Source organism: Myotis myotis, unplaced genomic scaffold (genome assembly GCF_014108235.1).
Source record: "Myotis myotis isolate mMyoMyo1 unplaced genomic scaffold, mMyoMyo1.p scaffold_m19_p_1, whole genome shotgun sequence".
Lineage (NCBI taxonomy): Eukaryota > Metazoa > Chordata > Mammalia > Chiroptera > Vespertilionidae > Myotis > Myotis myotis.
Window position 1 is genome coordinate 202251337 of NW_023416313.1, and position 19882 is coordinate 202271218.

The window sequence follows — 19882 nt, forward strand, 5'->3', positions numbered from 1 at the left end:
GACGAGAATCAAACCTGTGTGTGACAGCGAGGATTGCCCAGAGGGAATGTCAAAGAAAATTACCTGTATCTTGATCTGGGTAAAGGGAAGTAGAATCTCTTCTCTCAGAAAATACAAAAGATAAGAGAGAGACCTGATGCACCAAAAAATTGGTGAGGAGGTATACTTCATTCTTACTCAGAGAGCTCATTCATTCATTATTCAGCAAACATTCATATGCACCTACCATGGTGCGAGGCACCTGCAGAGGGTGCAAAAATGTACAAAGAAAAGACCTGCCCTCTATGAGAGCTGGTGCTGGGAATGAGGTATACTCACAGAATCACGAATAAAGGTTAGTACAATGATAGTATTTGAAAAGTACTCCACAAGTCCAGACCTCGCTTCATTTCTTTGTTGCTTCTTTCTTGGATTTACTGTATTTAACCTGGGTGACTGAGGCAGACAACATTCAGAAAACAGAAATTGGAAAGAGGAGAAAGAAAATGGGACATAAAAGAAAAAGAAAACCAAGCCCTTCCCTCCTGCCTCTGTGTCTGTAGGCGCAGCCCTCATTCTGGGAAAGAAAAGGCTGAGTTACCACTGGAGGCAGAGCTTCAGCCAGGTCCGTATCACCGTGTCACAGTTCATGCCACGCTGGCTCCGGCACCAATGAGGTATATTTTTGCAGAACCGTGCAAAATTCTGGCCATTTTGATTTTTCTATTTGGCATACCAACCTTCAGTACCCGACAACAATTCTCTTTCCTCTTAGAAATACAGTTGACCCTTGAACATTGAGGGTTTGAATTGCACGGGTCCCCTTAGGTGAGGATATTTTTCAATAATACTATAAATATATTTTTTCTTCCTTATGATTTCCTTAACATTTCCTTTTCTCTAGCTTACTTTAAGAATTTAGTATATAATAATATTAAAATATATATGTTAATCAGCTGTTATGTTATTGGTAAATCTTATGGTCAATAGTAGCCTATTAGTAGTTGGGTTGTTGGGGAGTCAAAAGTTATACACGGATTTTCAACTGTGCGGGGGGGCAGGAGGTCAGCTCCCCAAACCCGCATGTTGCTCAAGGGTCAACTGCAGTCTGCGTGTGCGTGCTTGCATTAAGTATAGGTGCACACATGTTAATGGTGATATCACGGAGGAAATTCTAAGGATTTTCATCCCTGGTTCAAAGGTTAACAATCTCTCCTTTCAAAACAATGAGGAATACCTTGTTCGGCATTTGTAGAGCCTCTCATTTTTCAAAGTCCTTCGATAAACATGAATTCAGGTTTATGCCCTGGGCAACCGTGGGTGGTAACAAAGGATAAACATTGTTATCTCCACTGTAAATTTTTCCTCCTTTATCCATTTGTTTCCTACTCAACAATGGTTGGTATAAAGTATACAAGTCAGAGCAAGACAAATGCAGGCCCTCTCTTCAACAGGTTCACAGTGCAGTCGGGAGAGATGCAGAAATAACTCTGTCTCCAGGACGTGGGGCATCTGCCAGAGGAGAGGACTGAGACAAACCACAAAAAATTGGTATGGTCCTAGCTGGTTTGGCTCAGTGAATAGAGCATCCGCCTGCAGACCAAAGGGTTTGGGGTTCAATTCTGGTCAAGGGCATGTACCTTGGTTGCAGGCTCCTCCGTGGCCTGGGCCCTGGTCAGGGCTTGTGTGGGAGGCAACCAATCGATATGTTTCTCTCACATTGATGTTTCTCTCTGTCTTTCCCTTTCTCTTCCACTCTCCCTAAAAATCAATTAAATATCCTCGGGTGAGGATTTACAAAAAAAAAAAAAAAAGTATGATTTTGCCAAATAGAAAAGAGAGGAAAGGAAACTCCAGGGACGTGGGTGATTTGTGCTCAGAGAAGAGTGAGCGGTCTAGAATGTCCAGACCATGGAGAGAGTGGCAGTGAAGGGCAAAGGATGAGAAACAGGACAGAAGAGGTAGTAGGCTGGGCCCAGACCACAGAGCCAAAAAAGCCTTGCCAAGGAGTTTGGACTTTATCCCTGTGGGCAATGAGGAAACCACTGAGGGTTTTAAGCAGAATCAGGTGATGTAATTAAATTTGTGTTTTAGCAAGATTATTCCATCTGGTGGATGGAATAGGAAGAGACTGGAAAGACTCTAGAGCAGGGGTGGGCAACCCCTGGCACGCGTGCCAAACATGGCACGCCAGTAACTTTTGCTGGCACGCGAAACCCTCTCTTATAATCTTCCATTTACAATTTTTTTTTTAATATCGACTTTTTTATTTTTCAGATAAATTCAGTGTAGGTGCATCTTAGATAAATAAATAATTTTACATAACAAGTTATCTTAAAGACCATAGACATGGATTGACGAGAGAGGGGAAGAGCAATTTCTATGCCTCTGCCTTAACTCTCCCTGCCTTCCTAGATCCGACCAGTGTTTTGGTTTCAGCCTCAGACGCAACGGGTTTTCGTTGACAAGACAACCGCCTCACCTACTTATTAAAAATTTCACTCTATAAAAATGAAACCTTCTCTCTCGCTTTGCCCACCAGTACTAACGAAAGGGGAATAAATTTCTATGTTTCTCTCGATTTGGGAAATTCAGAGAACTGGAAAAGACAGCAAAATTCATGAGGTTTCCAGACAGCATGAAACTGGAGGAACTAAACTTACAAATGTTTTCATGGATAGGCATGGCTGACTTTGAAATGCAGTTGATTGAATTTCAGAGTAGCTCAATTTGGAAGCAGAAATTTATTGACCTTAGAGTTCACTTGGAAAACATTGGAAAAAAGCGAATAGAGACAGGAGTACCAGAGAGAAGTGTCGAAAACGAACTATTAAGGACTTGGAATGCCATTCCAGAAAATTTTTTCTGTTTAAAAAACTTTGCAACAGCGTTACAAAGTTTTCATCCACATATGCTTGTGAATCTTTGTTCTCAGTGATGACTTTTGTTAAGTTTCGTAATAGGAGTAGCCTGACGAATGAAAGTAGTAGCTCGTGCATATCTCTGAAGGTCACGAAATATAAACCTGATGTAAAATCTCTGTCATCAGTGATGCAGCAGCAAAAGTCCCACTAATAATATCAAAAGGAGTCATAAAGTCTTCTGTTGGACTATCAGTGTACATGTATACATTAAAAATAAATGTACTTTTCATCATCATATACTGTGTTTTTGTCGCTCAAATGAATTTTATTATTTCTTCAAGGTTCTTCACATACGTATACCTTAAGAGATATCAAGTAGGCGTAACATGTTCTCAAAAAATTAGGGTTGGCACACAGCAGAATTTTGAGTCAGAGATTTTGCTGGTTTTGGCACGCACTCATAAAAAGGTTGCCCACCCCTGCTCTAGAGACATTTCCAAATTAGAATCAACAGGACTGGGTGCCCCCATTGGAGGTGGAAAAGAAAGGAGGTGTCAGAAATGGCTTTCTCAAGAGGTTTGAGAGGCCCTCACCCAAGATAGGGAGTCAATATGAAAGCAAGAGGCAAAGAAATTAAGTGCCTAAAGTCATATAAATTACTTGATGGAAGACCCAAGCTAGGAACCTAAAATTCCTTCCTGGAGAACCCCTTGGTTTCCATGTTCACATCAACTAGAGACTAAACCAAGCCATTGTGCCAGGCTCTTTCCTTATTCCCTACTCGCTCTGTGCATGTGCACTTTTTGTCCTATGGAGATTGTAACTCAGCAGAGCAAGAGTTGATTTCTACCTCCCTCCAGGCCTGGCACAGTACTATGGGCTAAATGGTCAATGAATGTTTGTTACTAAATCAAACCCCAGGAGCCCCAAGGGCCCCTTAGGCATTGCCTTCCTTGCAACTCGAGATCCTTTCCTTCTTTAATTCTTTTTCTTTATATAATTTCCTTATTGATTTCAGAGAGAGGAAGGGGGAGAGAGAAAGAGAAACATCTGTGTGAGAGAGAAGTATTGACGGGTTACCTCCTGAATGCACCCCAACCAGAGATCAAACCCACAACCTGGGTATGTGCCTGACCAGGAATCACACCCACCACCTTTTGGTGTATGGGACAATGTTCCAACCAACCGAGCCACACCAGCCAGGGCATCCTTCTTTAATTCTTAACACACAATATTTTTTAATAATTACTAGATAGAGTAATTCCTGGATGTTTGGACTTCACGGTCCAGGAAATTTTTAACAACAACAAAAAAGGAGTTAAAGGAACAACATTAGTCTTGCCAACTATTTTTACTTTGCCAAATAAGGACATTCTAAAACCTACTGCCACCTACAAACTGGCATCTACTGTGTTGTTTAATAGAAAGGACATTTAATACAGATCCCAAAAGTCAAAACACTATCATTTTAGGATTAAGGATAATCCTTTTAATTAAATCAGAGTTCTTCAACCTTAGCACTATTGACACTTTGGCAGGATAAGTCTTTGCTATGGGGATGGGGTAGCTATCCTGTGCACTATGGGATGTTTTTGTTTGTTTAAATGTATTTTTTTGACTCCAGAGAGGAAGGGAGAGGGAGAGAGACAGAAACATCAGTGATGTGAGAGAATCATCCCTCAGCTGCCCCTTGCACATGCCCTACTGAGCATCAAGCCCCAACCCAGGCATGTGCCCTGACTGGGAATTGAACCTCGATCTCCTGGTTCATAGGTTGATGGTCAACCACTGAGGCACGCCGGCTGGGACACTATGGGATGTTTTGCAGCAGCTCTACTACTACTCATCTACATATATAAAAGCCTAAGCAACCGTCCGACCGGTAGCTATGATGCACAATGACCACCAGGGGGCAGACGCTCAATGCAGGAGCCTGCAGTGACTTGGCAGCTGCGGTTCTCTGGTAATGCATCCAGAACCAGAAAGGAGGAAGCCCAATTCAGGGATGCGTCACCTGAGAACCTCCTCTCAATCTGCAACCCTTCAGGGGATGTCGGAGAGCCGGTTTCGGCCCGATCCCCGCAGGCCAGGCCAAGGGACCCCACCGGTGCACGAATTCGTGCACTTGGCCTCTAGTTATACATATAACAGTAACAGTCCCAAGTTGTAACAATCAAAAAATGTCTCCAGGCCATGCCAAACATCCCCTGGGGGCAAAACTTCATAGTTGAGAACCGCTGAACTGGAATAAAGTAAGCCTTATCTAAAAATCTAGTTATATTATCCTTACTTTAGACCAGTGAAAACATTATCATAGACTGACATCAATCCATAAGTCAGCATTAAGGAACAAGAGGCACAGAGGTTAAGAGGAAGGGAAATGGAATCAGACTTGAACTCAAACTCTAATTCTGCCTCATTGCCTGACCTTGAGCAAGTGCCTGTGCTAAGCCTCCCTTTCCGCCCTGCAGGATGAAGGCAGGACCCACCTCATCAGAGTGATTGAGAGAATTAAATGGAATGGAAGGAGCCCACTCAGCAACATGCCTGGTACATGACTGCCGGGGCAGGAGGTAGGACAATTGTTAATATATTTCTACCACTTCTATAACACAAAGCACAGAGTCTGGCACATTAATCGTGCCGTGCAGACTTAAGACTTTCTGGGTAAAGGACCTTGCATGGAATGTAGTGAGTCTTCAACAAACCCAACCACTCTGCTCTCTCTCGCCAGTTCCTTTCCACACGTAAGTCTTTATCTCCTTTACCAGAATGTTCTCAAATGGGATTAAACCTATACAAGGAGTCTGGCTGTCCAGGAACCTCTGCCCTAGGCTCTGTAAGAACTTTGTGGACGCCTCTAGCTGGCAGTATCAACATCCTGCCCACTACCTGGATTTTGAATAACTCTACCCCCACATGTGAGAGTGCAGCCTTGTTTAGGCCCACTGTTATGATCACCCAGCATCAACATCTTCAGTCTGCTGCTGTCCTCCTTAGATATTTAATCTGGAGGTGGGCCAGGCACAGAAAAAGGAGGTGGCAATATCCTTGAACAAAAGTAGCTATAAAAGGGCGTGGGAAGCAAGGAGAAGGACAAATTTAACAAGGAGGCAACCTCAAAGGAAGGGGAGGTGGGGAGGCTGCAACAAAGAAGTCAGCCTTCCTGCTACTTCCTCAGTCCCCACCAAGCCCCCTCCCGCCCCCACAGGCTGCGCACTGGTAGCTCTTACAAGGGGAAAAACACTCCTCGCTATAAAGCAGACTCAGTCCTGGCAGAAGCCCAGACAGCAATAAGTTTCTGGGGTTCGTTTCACAAGTACTTTAACCATCTTCTGACAGATTCCCAAAGGACTGAGTTTTCCTTGCCATCAGAGGTCATAAGACGTGCGCACAGGGAGGCAACTTATACAGGAAGTGGTCCAAGCTCTCGTTTTCAGATGGGGAAACAGACTCAGAAAGAGAAAAGAACTCACTCAGAATCATCCACGCCAGTGAGGCGCTGAGCCAAGGGCTCAAGGCTTCGGTTGGCGATGATATTTATGTGAGCCTCCAAAACATGCCCAGAAGAGGAAAGTGTATTAGGAACTAAACCTCACTCTTCCTGAAAATACAGATCATGGTTGCAGCCTGGATGAGGAGAGGATTAGCAAATTCTCGGAAGGGGCCATTGATCTAGTCCCATGGTTTCTCCATCCATTTGGAAACTCTAGAAATAAATCACCTTCCATAGGGGAATCGACCGCTTCTTTCTCTGCCCCATCAGGCATCATCTGTGTTTGCCAGACTATTTGATACTATGTCCAAAATACAAAGAGAACAACCTTTAAAGACCATTTGGGGAAAGTGTGGGTGTGTGGGGGTGCGGAGGTGTGGGGGTGTGCACACACATGTGCATACAAGTCGGGGTGAGGGGGGAGAAAGAGAGGAAACTGTGGGAAAATGTTAGTAAATGGTGGAATCTAAGCAAAGAGCATAGGATGTTCACGGTACTATTTTGCAACTTTTCAGGAAGCTTGAAATTTTTCTAAGTAAAATTTTGAAGGAGAGAGATAAAGCACTAAATAATAATCTAAGTTAATTTTATTTATATTTTTAATATATTTCTATTGATTTCAGAGAGGAAGGGAGAAGGAGAGAGAGATAGAAACATCAATGATGAGAGAGAATCATTCATCAGCTGCCTCCTGACACACCCTTTACTGAAGATCAAGCCCCAAACCTGAGCATGACCAAGAATCAAACTGTGACCTCCTGGTTCACAGGTAGACACTCAACCACTGAGCCACACTGGCCAGGTGAAATTAAGTTAATTTTTTAAAATTATTTCGAAAGGGCCAGGAATCACTCCTTTAGTTTCACTTGGTTTCTCTAAGGACTAACATTCTCAGAAAAAGTTTTTAGACATTACAGAGGTTAGACATGTAGGCTCCAAACACTATGCAATGCTGGTGTCCATAGTAGCCAGTAGCTATGGCAACCTTGGGATCCAAATCTGATTTCAAATATTTTGTCCCATAAGCTCCAAAAATACACATATGCTAGTCCCATCACATATCTTGGTGTTTTGTGTTCAGAAAGTAACGAAAGTAACAACGGTATGGATGGGGCAAATGTCAGAGTGTTCCAAGAGTCCATCACCTTTGCAATACAGGTGGTTGATAAATACAATAAAATTAGGTTTAATTGCTATTTAGTTTGAAAATTCTTTTACATAAATAAGTCCCTGAACCAAAATCCACACCCAACACAGCCACAACGTTCTCTATCCATAGTAGTATTCCATTTAGGCAATATTGGATCCATAATCCATCCCTGAAAATCTATCCTTAACCACATATATGAAACTCCTGCCAATGGAATGGCATTAAGTCATGGAGGCTTGAGGGAATACAACCCATTCAAGAAACCCAAAGGCATTTCTTATGGCTAGCGTAAGGGAATACGAGGTTGGAAAGACAGGTAGAGGTCTGAACCAGGACAGCCTGTATGCTAGACAAAGGAGAAGGAAGGTTAGGGAAATAGCTCAAAATTAGGGAGTGTGGTTGAAATAACAAAGATCGGAACTAAGGCAGTCAGAATGGGACTGAAGAACTGAGGACAAATTAGAAGGGCTACTGAAGAGAGCAAATGAACAGCACCTGAGAGAGGGGGGCCGGAGCCCAAGACTCCCCATAGCTTTTTTGACTTTGTAGGTGGGGAATTCAGGAGAAGAGGAATGTAGTAAGTGCTGAACATATTGAGATTCTTCCTGGATATGCAAACATGGAGCTCCTGAGAGAAGTCCAGCTTAGATATGTACATTTGAGAGTAATCAGCATATATGGAAATGGATGTCCTGGGTGTGGATGAAGTCAGCTGGGAAGGAACTGAGACCAAAATAAGAATTGGGTCAAGAAGAGAAACTTGGGGGGGGGGGGGGGGGCAGGGGAAGGACTGTTAACAGGGAAGGCCAGGAAGATGAGAACACCAAGGAGTGGCCTACCAGGCAGAGACTTGAGCCTGCTTTGAAGGGACTTGCTACACTCCATCTCCACAGGCTGGTCCCACCATGCTGGAGTGTAGTAAGGATCAATGATGAGCTTCCTAACAACAGAAAGGCAAAGGATTTGAATAGACAGTTCTCCAAAATATATATGCAAATGGCCAATGAACACATGAAAATATGCTACTCAGAAGAAATAAACAAAAAACAAGATACTCAGCATCATTAATCATTAGAGAAATCCAAATCCAAACCACAGTGAGATACTTCAGACCACTCGGAGAGCTGAAATCACAAAAACAGATAATCACAAGAATCAGCAAGGATACAGAGAAGCCGGACCCTCACACACGGCTAGTGGGATTGTAAAATGGTACAGCCACTGTAGAAAACAGCCTGGCAGTTTCTCAAAAATTAAACGTAGAGCTATCCTATGACCTAGCAATTCCACTCCTAAGTATATACTCAAGAGATTTAAAAATATATGACCACACAAAGCTTTATACTTGAATGTTCATATTAGCATTATTCATAATAGCCAAAAAGTGGAAGTAACCAAAATGTCCACCAACTGATGAGTGGATAAATAAAATGTGTTCTATCAATACAATGGATTATTCCACCATAAAGAGAAATAAAATACTGATGCTGATACATGCTACACTATGATTGGACACTGAAAACAAGCTAAGTTAAAGAATCCAGAAACAAAAGGCCGCATATGTTCCATGGATATGAAATGCTCAGAACAGGGAAATCCACAGAGACAGTGAGCAGAGGCTGGGGGAAGTGGGGAGTGAGGAGCGACTACTTAATGGGTCCAATATTTCTTTTGAGGGTGATGGAAAATATTCCGAAATTAGATAGTAATGGCTGCACAATAAAACCCACTCAATTGTACACTTTAAAACACTAAAATCCAATGAGCTGCACACAGGTAAAATGGTAAACTTTATGTCATGTGAATTTTACCTCAATAAAAGATTTTTAAATAACTCACTTCACAAAAGTTACCCACAGTCAAGAGGAGCGGGAGGAACCATTTCTCTAGCTTGCAACAGGAACTTTAGATATTCTGTATAAAGAAGCCAAAAGAGCCGAACTGGTTTGGCTCAGTGGATAGAGCGTCGGCCTGCAGACTCAGGGGTCCCGGGTTCGATTCCAGTCAAGGGCATGTACCCTGGTTGCGGGCATGTCCCCAGTGGGGGGCGTGCAGGAGGCAGCTGATTGATCTCTCTCATCGATGTTTCTAACTCTCTATCCCTCTCCCTTCTTCTCTGTAAAAAATCAATAAAATATATTAAAAAAATAAAAAATAAAAAAAATAAAGCCAAAAGAGCATGCTTCTCAAGAAGCCTTTAAATATGTTTTTACTGCTTTGAGAGAGAGAGAGAGAGAGAGAGAGAGAGAGAGAGAGAGAGAGAGTTAGAGAAAGAGAGAAACATCAATGAGAGACAAATATCAATTGGCTGCCTCCTGCACGCCCCCTACTGGGGATCGAGCCTGCAATCCGGGCACATGCCCTGACCAGGAATTGAACAGGTGAACTCAGTGCATGGGATGATGCTCAACCAACTGAGCCGCACCAGCCAGGACTCAAGAGACTTTTAAACGCCTTAAACTGTCCAGAGGTTGGGGGTGGGTAGCTCTGCTGAAGAGGAGAGATGGAGCATCCAGCATCACCACAGCTACTCATGCCAAGGCCAAGTGCCTCATTTCTAAGACCCCACAATGCCAGGGTGACAGGGAGACAAACAAGCTATAATTTGACCTACAGAGAGACAGCAACCTGCATGGCCTGGGCATAGTTACCCCTCATATCAGAAAAGGAGGATGATTTCTGGGCCCAGGGTACCCAGAAGCCCCAGAATAGCAACCGCCTGGTTCATGCTCCTTAGTCAACTCTCAACCCCTTGCACTGTGTTCAACTCGACCTCCTGAGACAACATTCCAAGCTGTCCGGGGTGCCAGCATTCACCATCCATATAGCAGCTTTATGTCCACACAGTACATTGGGACATGGCTTTGAATCTTGTCTCTTTGGACTTTGGACAAGATTAGGTTAACCTTGAAATTAGTATAACTTACATGGTTTACTCCAGTTCAACACCATCTGCTGCAAAAGTCAAGGCCAAAGACACCGAGTGAAGGTCAGGAGATAGATGGTGCGTTTATCAGCACCTCCAAGGAGACCCTGAAGCTGGAGCTCCAGGGTTCTGCAGAACTTCCTGCCGAGAATTTCATCTCTCTACTTCCCTCTTCAATGATGTGCTTCCTTCTCTTTCTGCCCCCTTCTCCGGCCAAACCCCCAGGGCAACCCTGGGTAACAAATCAACAGAATGCAAATGCTTCGAGGGGGCGCACCACCACTCTAAATAGAGACTGTCAGAGCAGGGAAGCAGATCTGGAGTAGAAAGCGAAACCTCTGGCCTGCTCTAGCCATGGAGTAAGCAACACCTCCGCATGCCTCCCTGCTCCTGCGTCCCATGGGGAAAGTAGCACAATGAATCCAGGCCTCTCTTGGGGTTCTGACCACCTCGTGGGAAGATTATGACTGCTGTGGTTGCCATGCCTACTGTAATATCATTCTATCTGGGTGTACTTGTTCCCTTTTCTCTAAAGGACACTCTCCTACCCAGTGCCTGGGAGCCTACTGGGAGCTCCAGCCCTTGTCCTATCCAGATCCAGGTAAACCACACTGTCCGGGAGCTCAGAAGACTCTCTAGCGCTAATGAGAGCAGAGAGGTGTTAGGAACAGTCCTGGGATGCAGAAAAACCATCGACGCTGCTCAGTCTATCCCTATATTTGAGCAGAACCAAACAGAAGGCAGATTGCACCTTCTCCTCTCAGAAATGCTAACAGGAGAGGGACATGTGGTGAGGTCCTATCAGGTTTACTTACTTGCTCAGAAGGAAGTCGCTTTTTAAGTAAAATAAATGCAAAGAAGAATGGGATGCAGGAAAAGGGGTGCAAATCCCACAGTTTATCATGCACAGAGGAACGCAAAGGAAGAAAGGACAATATTTCCTAAATGATTACCTTTCGGACTGCCCATCCATAGATCGCTATGGGTTTCCTTGGGTTCCTACTGTGCGCCAGGTTCTGAAGACCTCGTCCCACGCTTTAAAAAACTAGTAAGATTACTCTTCCAAATCACAACCTTGTTCCACTGAGAAGATAAAGAAACGGAGGCTCTGAAAGACGAGGCAGCTTGTCCTGGGCCATGAGGCTCAGTCTGCAATCTGTGGGCCCAGAGTAGAAGTGTGGGCGTGGGCAGGCAAGTCCTTGAGTGAAGGTGACAGCCTGCTGCAGGCTCTCTCCTCATTCTGTCCCAGGATCTGTGGGCTTCTGCTGGGCAGGGAAGGAAGGCAGCAGGCAGTGGCTTCCGTTCCAGCCGCTGCATCCCGCCAGGAGAAGGGCGGCCATCTGCCTCAGAGAGAGAGCAGGAGGGCCCAGGGAAGGCCGTCTGTGCAGCAGCCACCCTCCGCGGTCAGGTTAACCTTCACGTAACAGGCTAGCTCCTGGAAGTCATCAATGCCATTGTTAAAACACAGCACCTGCCACACTGGAAACGTCCAGACTTATTCAATTTAAATGGCAACAACTGTTCATGTCAGCAGCGCTGGTGTTTTCAACCAAAACCTAACACACACCATTGGCCCTATCTTTCTAAATATATAATATGTCTCTTTTTGTTTAAAAATACATATTATGTATCACATTTTCTTTCAAGCATAAGCAACAGAAAACCCCGATCTCCATTTTGTGAATGAGGAAACCAAGGCAAAGAAAAGAGAAGGGGTTACCCCAGGTGACACAGATTTGCAGAACGGAGATTTTTACCTTAAGTACCTACTTAGGGGCAACTTTGGCCATAGCACAAGCGCTCGGTGATTTGGGTAGAAGTCGCATTACCAGGCCACCAAACAAGCCACTACTGTTAGTTCTTTTGTGTTTAGTGGGCCTCGGGGTGGGGGTGGTTTGGCAGGAAGAAATGGAGCAATGTCCCCATGAAAGGCCAAGCATTCACCCCTAAGTGGTTGCTGATACGGCTCAGGGACCAGATGTCAGACTTAGTAAAACCATCCTCCTTTTCAACACGCCAGTCTGCCTCTCACCTGTCCTGAGGTAGGTGTCCTGATGCCCTACTTTTCCACTGAGCCCTGCTCCCTTGGGAACAGAAGCCCGAACAGGCTGTTTCCCCCTCACCCAGGTGAGGAGCTTTGCAATCCAAAACTGGGCCAGCAAGTACACACAGGGAACACTCACTAGCAAAACCTATGAAGCACCACACACACACACACACACACACACACACACACACACACACACATGAATAGTGGGGCTATTTGTTTAACAAAAAATAGAATTATATATTGTATGTCAACGGTAATTGAAAAATAAAAATATTTTTTAAAAATAGAATTAGAGCCCAGCTGGTGTGACTCAGTGGCTGAGCGTCCACCTATGAGGGTCACAGTTCAATTCCCGGTCAGGGCACATGCCCAGGGTTGCGGGCTCGATCCCCAGTGTGGGGCGTGCAGGAGGCAGCCGATTGATGATTTCTCTCATCATTGACGTTTCTATCTCTCCCTCTCCCTTCCTCTCTGAAGTCAATAAAAAAATATTTTTTAGAAAATAGAATTATATATTAGATACATTCTCTTCCCTCTTTCTAAAAATTTTTTTCTGAAGTTATATATGATGTCAAAGAGGAAGAGAGAAGGACAGAGAGATAGAAACATCAATGATGAGAGAGAACCATTGACTGACAGCCATCACCCCCCACTGGGATCGAGCCCACAACCCAGGCATGTGCCCTGACCAAGAATCGAACCATGACCTCCTGGTTCATAGGTCAACACTCAACCACTGAGCACACCGGCCAGCTCCTCCCTCTTGTTACTGTGCCAAAATCCTTTTTATGGTTCTGTAATGATCCATGGTAGCAAGGTACCATAGCTATTGGGCCATTTCCTTACTCATGGGTACTTGGTTTCAATTCTTGGCCACTACAAACAAAACAGCAATAAATTCCTTGTGCATATGTTCCTACCAAAGACCATTTTCTTTCTATCTTTCTTTTTTCTTTCTTTCTTTCTTTCTTTCTTTCTTTCTTTCATAATACTTCTTTATTGTTGAAAGTATTACATATGTTCCCCCTTTTCCCCCAGTGACCCCCTCCCGCCTGCCCCCACCCCCGCTCCAGACCAAGGACCATTTTCTAAGCAGACAAAATGCCAAGCTCCAGAATGTGGAAGCCACCCATCAACAGGACCTCATGCTGAGCTCCAGATACAGCACAGAGCCTTCAAGTTCCTCTTAGGAAAGGGCCCCTCTGCTCCTAGAAGCGCCAATCCCCCCTGGGCCTGGCCTCCAACCCCCAGTTCTTCCAGGGTCTTGCTGTGTCAAGTCAACCCTGCAGGTCTTGATTGTCCCATCTGTAAAATAAAATAAAGACTGCCCCGTGCTGCAGGGTTTGAGAGCGCTTTTGTGAGAGATTTTTATGAGGGAGCAGTGTGTGAAGTGAGATTGTTGCTATTGTTTTATGGCAGTGGTTCTCAACCTTGGCTGCACATTAGAATCACCTGGGAATCTTTTTAAAATCCTGATTTCTGGGCCTCATCCTCCGGAAATTTTGTTTCTTTGTTGCTAATGTTGTGGCCTCACCCATTAACAAAGAAACAGAATTTCCAGAGGATGAGGCCCAGAAATCAGGATTTGAAAAAGATTCCCAGGTGATTCTAATGTGCAGCCAAGGTTGAGAACCGCTGTCTATGGGATGTTTTTCTATCTTGTTGTTTAGGGCCAAAAGTAACAGATTCAATTGAATTATCTTCAAGACTCAGAGGTTTCTGGGGCTAGATTTAAGAACTTCTACCTCTGGCCAACTGACGTGGTTCAGTGGTTGAGCATCGACCTATAACCAGGAGGTTACTGTTCGATTCCCAGTCAGGGCACATACCCAGTTGCAGGCTCGATCCCCAGTGTGGAGTGTGCAGAAAGCAGCCAATCAATGATTCTTTCTCATCATTGATGTTTCAATCTATCTCTCTCTCCCTCTCCCTTCCTCTCTGAAATCAATATATATATATATATATATTTAAATAACTTCTACCTCTGCATTCCCGAAGCACTTTGCACTGTGGCACTGTGGTTGTTTACAACCAAAAGTCAGGACTGGAAGGAGGGACTTTTGACTCTCCATTTGCCCCACCCGGTCAAATTCTGAAGAGGGGCAACTGCGATTGAAATTAGAGAGGAGTGATCCAGGGAGCAAATTTTGGAAAATCAATAATCTCAGTGATGTTTGATTTTCACTCAAAAGTTCCCTAAGCTCTAAATTCACTCAAAAAAAGGTATAAGCATGTGGAGGGGGGAGATTCCTTCTTTTGCAAGGGGGGTGGGGGGTGGTGATTACTATTTTCTACCCTTGAAAATAAAGCAGACAGCTTAGGGAAAAAGAAATCCTAAACCTTCCATTTCAGGGGGCAGCTCTAAACGTCTTTCAAGAGCTTCCCAAAAAGAAGTACTTACCGCAACTCAAACGACTTTGCCTGGTTACCATATGGCTCGTACACATGAGAGGGATGTATGTAATAAGAATGGTAAAAATCAGCTGAATTAGTGTAATGTTATTCTGCTTTAAAACTCAAATCATTTTGTTAACCAATGTCCTCCCCAAACTCAATAAAAAGGAAAAAAATAAAACTCAAACCAAATCTGAATATGGAATAATTCTCTTCATCATAATCAAGCAGAGGATTGGCACTTCTATTCTGGAAGAGCAACTGGCTGCATCTACTGCACTGCCCGCCCTCTGGCCTAGCTATCCACTGGGAGGCACGCACCCTGCAGGTCTCCAAAGACACACGCCAGCATGTGCGGCTCACAGAGTCCCCAACTGGAAACGGCCGCATGCCGACCAAGAGCAGGACAGGCAGAGAAATCGCACTGTGCGCACATGACAGAATCCGTCCCAGCACGAAGAATGAACAACCTACAGCTACAGCCAACCCTATGGCTGAATCTCACCCCGTTAACGGGGGAAATCCAGACACCACAGTGGACATACCAGACTAAGATTCCGCTCCAGGTGGTTAGAATCAGCCCAGTCTCCTTTGGCGGGTTGGGTAGGGGGTGCGGTAATGGCAGGAAGGGGCACAGCTGGGCTTCTAGCCTGCTGTTTCTTAATCTGGGTGTTGATGACACAAATATGTTCAAGTTATCAAACTGTATTGAGTTGAGCATATGTGCACTTTCCTGTATGTACGCTATACTTTAATTTTTAAAACTTTACAAACTAAGTCAATGGACAAACATGAAGGTGATTAAGAGTAACCAGGTGGGCAAGGCTCTTGGAGGCAGGTTTTACCTGGTGTGTATGTTACCGGAGCGCTCCTGTCCATGCGAGTATGGGAGGAAGAGCATTCTGTGAGCAGAGGTGAAGGGGGGGTGGGGGGGGGGGGGCACAGAAACTCCAGCTCTTTGAAAAAGAGCAGTTTTGCAAAATCTAGACGTGCAGCCTCCAACCCAGGTAATTAACATAATGCTCTACGAATTACAGGTGGCTACAAAAACATTTAGGGTTCTTTTGTTTTGCTGCTCTTCCTTAGAAAGTGTCTGGAATGAGGAAAAAGAGCATAATTATTTTATACGGAAATAGAATTCATTTTCACAAACAGAAACTAGAGAGAAAATCTAATCAATGGTGACAACGTGGGAGCCAGAGTTGGAAAGAGATTTTCTATAAGGCTCTAGACAGCGGTTCTCAACCTGTGGGTCGCGACCCTTTTGGCGGTCGAATGACCCTTTCACAGGGGTCGCCTAAGACCATTCTGCATATCAGATATTTGCATTACGATTCATAACAGTAGCAACATTACAGTTATGAAGTAGCAACGAAAATAATTTTATGGTTGGGTCACAACATGAGGGACTGTATTTAAAGGGCCAGAAGGTTGAGAACCACTGCTAGCAAAAGAGGCAAACTTGGGTTTCTGTGCAGTTCAATGACAATACAGCTGACACACAGGGTTTACATATGGGAGGCATTGCTTACATGGATTAACTCATTCAGTCCCATCTATGAGGTAGGGATTGAAATAATCCCCAATTTCCAGATTGGGACTGAGACCCAGAGAGGTTAAGTAACTTGCCCAAAGTCACACAGCTAGAAAGTGACAGAGATGCAGTCTTGCTGGAGTCGGTATTCTTTTTTTCTTTTTTAATTTTGTATATGTTTTTATTGATTTTAGAGAGGAAGGGAGAGGGAGAGAGAGATAGAAACATCTAAGAGAGAAAAACATTGATCACTGCCTCCTGCACACCCCTACTGGGGATTGAACCCACAACCCAGGCATGTGCCCCTATGACAAGGAATCAAATCAGGGACCTCCTGGTGCACGGGAGGATACTCAAGCAATGGAGCCACACAAACACTGGCTACAGTCTGTGTTCTTAACCATTATACGTATTGCTTCCTAATAAGCATTTACTAAGTCCCTACTAGGTGTTGGACACTACTACACTGAATAAGAAAGGTTCTGAGATATAAAAAACACTGGTCCGTGGGTTACAATGGTAGTCCATGTAGTGACAAGGATCACACAGGCATCCAGAGGTCTAATTTCACAATGAAAAGTTAGAACACTCTCTGTAAATGCCCAGATATTAAGTTTTCATTTACTAAAAAGCAGTGCCCACGTTCTCACTAATATTATTCTACTCAGTAGAGTAACTTGTAAGAATAAACATTCCTTGACACCTGCCCCATCCACCCCTGGGTCATGAGACTCAATAAAACTCTCTTCATTTTGATTGGGGGTGGGGGGTGGGGAACAACCTGTAAATGTTTGTTTATTTTTCCTGAATTGCCCTCTTCTGTAAAAAGGATTGCTCACCACTCACCCAGCAGGCTGGAATACAGAGCCTCCCAGAAGGTCAGAGAGGCCCACTTTATTAAAAAAATGAAGAAGTGCAAAGTAGGATTACAATCATTATTGGCACATTTATTTATTTTTAATATATTTTTGTTGACTTCAAAGGGGAAGGGAGAGGGAGAGAGAGATAGAAACATGAATGATGAGAGAGAGCCCTTGATTGGTTGCCTCCTGCATGCCCCACATTGTGGATTGAGCCCCCAACCCGGGCATATGCCCTGACTGGGAATCGAACCTCTTGGTTGATAGGTCAATGCTCAATCACTGAGCCATGCCAGCTGGGCATTATTGGCATATTTAAATGATCACACTTAATAAAGTCATAATTTTCACATACACACACACAAATTCAAATCCTATATAATAAAAGCCTAATATGCTAAGTGTCCAGTCGTTCGGTCATTCATTCAACCAAAGTGTAATATGCTAATGATATGCTAAGGCCACTCAACCGCTCGCTATGATGTGCACTGACCACCAGGGGGCAGACACTCCGACTGGTAGGTTAGCTTGCTGCTGGGGTCTGGCTGAGTGGGATTGAGCAAGATGGGCTGGACACACCCTGCATCCCTCCCTGGCCCCAATCATGCACCGGTGGGGTCCCTCAGCCTGGCCTGCACCTCTCACAATCTGGGACCCCTCAGGGGATGTCAGAGAGCCAGTTTCGGCCCAATCCTGCAGGCCAGGCTGAGGGACCCCACTGGTGCACGAATTCATGCACTGGGCCTCTAGTATAATATAAGATGATTATGATTTCAAGAGAATTACAGACCTATTATTTTAAATATTAATTCAGAGTGCTCCATGGATGGTGTGGTACAGACAGACTAGTGTTGACACTTTTTTTAAATATATATTTTTGTTGATTTCAGAGAGAAAGGGAGAGGGAGAGATAGAAACATCAATGATGAGAGAGAATAATTGATAGGCTGCCTCCTGCACAACCCCTTACTGAAAATCAAGTCTGAAACCCAGGAATCGAATCGGGACCTGCTGGTTCATAGGTCAATGCTCAACCACTGAGCCACACTGGTCAGACTAGAGTTGACACTTTTTGATGAACAGCTTGGTTATTACACATACAATATCATGCAGAGATAACATCAACGTTTCGCCCGAGTTCTCCATGAATGGGAGATCCAAATTTAAACAGCTCACACTACAGCTTCTACCTCCTTGATAAGCCTTTCTTACGGGAAAGAAAAGAAAAGATTAATCCCAGTGGTAAGGCCCAGTGAAGGCCCAGTTGGGAACTCGTGATAGGGAAGAAATGAGCTTCATAGAGCTGGAGAAAATGTGGGTGAAAACGCCGGGCCATGACTACCTACAGACACAGGCAGGCCAGGTGTCAGATCTTTGTGACACCCAGAGGTCAAAATCAAGAGGTCAGCTAAGGTGACGAGAAGCAGACAGGAACGCAACCATTTACCTACTTGCCCTTGAGCTAGCTCCTACCAGGGCCTTCAGCTTCTACACACCCCTTTAGCCCACCTCTGCTGGTCTCTCCACAGCCACAGGCGAGATCGTAAACACATATGAATCTTCCAACATGCGTTCCCTTCTCTGTGTCCATTCCATTTCCTATGAGTCAATTAGATGCTTTCAGAGAATCAAAAATGGTGCCCATTGTGACAGGTACAGCATCCAATGCTACTTTCCAGATTATTGGAAAGTCTGACTATAAGAGTTTGGGGAGGGGGGGCAGTATGAAAGCTCCTCAGACTCCCAAAAAATGAAACAGTGCAGAGGAAGTGGGCAGAAAACCATTTTCCAATGTCTGTTTATCTGCTAAAATCTATCCACTCTGTGAGTTGCCAAGGAAAGTTAAGGCTCTTGTTCTGAAGTGAGGAAGGTTCTCTTTCCACATGACACCTGCCGAAGATGGAAAACGTGATACCCTCTGCATGTCATAGCACACCGGCTCCCGGTAAGAGGACACCCCATCTCCTGCCAGTGCCGCACCCAGCTTTTCCATTTCTCCTCTTGCTGAAGGGCCCTAGGAAGCCACCGGGGTCATCCCCAAGAGCAAAAGTCTCCCCAGGCCCCTGTGGGGCCTCACTGTTCACTCTTCCTTCTATTTAGCTAAGTAGCAGTGTTTTTAAATAATTTCTAGAGCTCTCTACCTGGAGGCACACCCAAGAGGGGCTCTTACTCTTCCAGCAGAGGCCTGTGGACGAGGTGCTAAATTCATTGGCTCCTACGAAAGCTGAAAGTGACCTTGAAACATCCTCTCTAAATTTCTCCCCTAGGTTCAGTCCAGGTGAACACAAATTAATTCTATTAAAAAAAAAAAAAAAAAAAAAAACAAAAAAAACAAAAAAACACCACCCCCTTCAGATAGCCTTATTTACCTTCATTAACATTTCTCAATGATGAGAAGGGGCCAACACCCAAAGTTGCAATCAGAGAGACAAGGCCTGTGGGAAGCTGTAAAACTGAGAGGTGACAAATCTGTGAGCCATTCTCCAGACAACCTTGAATCAACTGACTTTCTCCAACACACCCTGTCCTCACTCCCCAACAGTAATAACTTACACTCCGGGTCAGACCATGTCCTAAAAGCTTCACGTGGATTAACTCAGTTAATCCTCACACCAACCCCACGGGGCAG

The 19882-nt window shown here is 44.5% G+C and overlaps 1 protein-coding gene across 1 annotated transcript in view; it reads right to left on the reverse strand.

Moving 5' to 3' along the window:
- Positions 1-19882, reverse strand: part of DPF3 (double PHD fingers 3) — a 266506-nt gene that overhangs the window by 204498 nt on the left and 42126 nt on the right. The gene's annotated exons all lie outside the window — the stretch shown is intronic.